This window comes from Dipodomys ordii, unplaced genomic scaffold (assembly GCF_000151885.1).
Source record: "Dipodomys ordii isolate 6190 unplaced genomic scaffold, Dord_2.0 Scaffold1, whole genome shotgun sequence".
NCBI lineage: Eukaryota > Metazoa > Chordata > Mammalia > Rodentia > Heteromyidae > Dipodomys > Dipodomys ordii.
In genome coordinates, this window is record NW_012267217.1 from 63,375,053 (window position 1) to 63,377,439 (window position 2,387).

Here is a 2,387-nt window from a genome sequence, read left to right on the forward strand (position 1 = left end):
AGTTGGAAGGCCAGCTGATAAGCGATGCGGAGTTTTCTGAGCTGCGAGCTGGCCCCGCGCGGGAGCACAGGACGGCGAGTCCTCAGGGTCCCTGGCCGGGCTCCAAGCCCGGACACTGGCTCCACTCAAGGGCAGGCGAGGAGCTGCAGCCCGGAGCCCACGCGCGCCTGCGTGTCGCCACCATCCCGCCCTCTTCCAGAACGTCATCCGGGTCTCGGAAAGGGGCGGGTCTGGACGAGGGGTGGGCGGTAGCGGAAAGGAAGCGCGTCGTGGGAGGCTGGAGAGTAGGGAGGGAGGCAGGCCAGGGGAGTGGGCGGGGCCGGGGGCGTGGCGGAGCGCGCGCAGTCACGTGACGTGCGTGGCGACGTGTCGGCCATCTTGTGTTGTTGAGGCTGAGGGCTGACTTGGGTTCTGAGAGACTCCCTGTCCCGGACCGCAGGTAACCAGTGGCTCTGTCCCGCTCCCCTGCCTGGCTCCGCTGCGCGCCCCGGCCCTGCCGCCGCGTCCCGGGCCGCCTGAGCCTCACTCGCGTCCCCGCAGCTCCGGCCCAAGCCGGCCGCATGGACACCCCCCGGGCTGCCCAGCCAGCGGCCGCGGCCGGCTTGGGGCGTCTTGGCGAGGGGACAGGTCAGGTGAGGGGCGGGAGGGGGCTGCCTCCCGGGCGAGGGGCGCCGCGGGGTCCGGGCCCGGGCCGGCCTCGGGGGAGCCCCTCTGCCGGGGCCCCCGAGGCGTCGCGGGGGTCTCGGCGGCGGGCGGAGGGCGGTGGGCAGCGTCGGGCCGGTTCGCCCCGGGCCCCGGCGCTCGCCTGGCGCTGCCCCCGGAGCCCGCCCAGCCTCGGGGTACGCCGGGTAACAGCTGCCGCGGCCGACAGCTGCCCCGGGCCGGCCCGCGGGAGGTGCGCCCCGGCTTTCCCCCACCCAGCATCTGCACGACGTGGGGGGAAGGCTGCTTCCGTGGTGAGCGGACTGGGTCTGGACCAGGCCCGAGGCAAGGTGGAGCCATGATGGGATCCTAGGACGGGCGGGGAGCGTCGAGCCCCTGGAAGCTTTTGGGATCCGAACGTTCTCGGCAGGTTGAAGCGGGCATTATTGTCAGCCTTAGGTGTAAAGCAGTTTTCCCACGAAGCACTCCGAGCACTGCAGTTTTGTGTGGCTGAAATAGAGATCAAGCGAGCACGGCAGTCGTGTATTAAAGAAACAGATTGGATGCCCGTGTTTGGGAAGCAGTGACTGTGCTTTGCATTTATCTAGTCCTGCTCCTCCTTCCTCCCGTCCCCCGTCAGTTTCCTGAAAGTCAAAGCACTTAAACACATTTAGTCTCTCTGTAAGAAAGATGGTAAGTATATCCAATATAACTTGTAAGAAATGAACGGTCTAGAACCTCCGAATGGGCTTCTACCCAGTGCTGTGTAACTTGGATTACAAGCAATTTTAGTCCCCAGTGTTGTATTCTGGGAAGATGTTTTTTCCTTAAGTACTGTCTTCCTTTTTGGAGACTAATGACTACCTAGATTTAGGAAGGAGATTTTTATTAGTTATTTATGGTCATCATTTCGGTACCTTAACTTTAATCCTATTGGCCGATCTGGCCTTGAAGAGTGTGGCTTTTTTGGTTAGAACACAAATGCTCTCATTCATTGATGTTTTTTTATTTTTATGTTTTGCTAGTCAGTGTAGCAGCTTTTGGATTGCTTAAACTGGAATATGTACTTTTTGTTACATCAGATGTTACATCAGAAGAGGACATTGGAAAAATAATTTAAAAGTGGCATGTAGCTGGGAAATTGGCACGTGATCCTTTGACAGCACAGGTGATGATAGTAATTTGTTAGAAAGGAAAAGACTTCACACTCTTTTGGTACTGGACAAAGCACTTTAGAGTTTTGAGATTGGGGAGGGGGAAGGCACTATGTATTTCCATTCATTCACTCTTTGACAAACATTGAGTCCTTATCTATACATAACTGTTGAGTAAGAAACAAAACTCCTGTCTCCATGAAGTTTGTTTCTAGACAGGAAAGTAAATTCATAGGTGAGATAAACAGATGCTCCTTGACATAATGATGAGGCTATGTTCCTGTGGTAGGAAGCCTTTTTTTTTTCTTTCTTCTTCTTCTTGCCAAGGGCCATTGGATATTTATAACATCATTCCGGACCGTACAAAATTACCAATACAGGCAAATGGGCCTCGGGCAGCCAAGAAGAAGCATTATGTGTCTGTACTGTCACGTAACCAAATGATTTTGTGGACCTTATATGGTTTCCCACCCCTTTACCCATTTTAAGTTGAAAATATTCAAGTTTAAAAAATGAATTTACTGAGGCTGGGAAGGTGGCTCAGTGGTAGAGCGCTTGCCTTGCATGCCTGAGGCCCTGGGTTCGATTCCT

The 2,387-nt window shown here is 55.6% G+C and overlaps 1 protein-coding gene across 1 annotated transcript in view; it reads left to right on the forward strand.

The window, feature by feature from the left end:
• Window positions 1-377: 377 nt before the first annotated feature.
• Gigyf2 (GRB10 interacting GYF protein 2) overlaps window positions 378-2,387 on the forward strand; it is a 154,299-nt gene continuing 152,289 nt past the window's right edge. The window contains exon 1 of the mRNA XM_013022428.1: window positions 378-439. The gene's annotated coding sequence lies outside the window, so the exon portion shown is untranslated. The remainder of the gene's footprint in view (window positions 440-2,387) is intronic.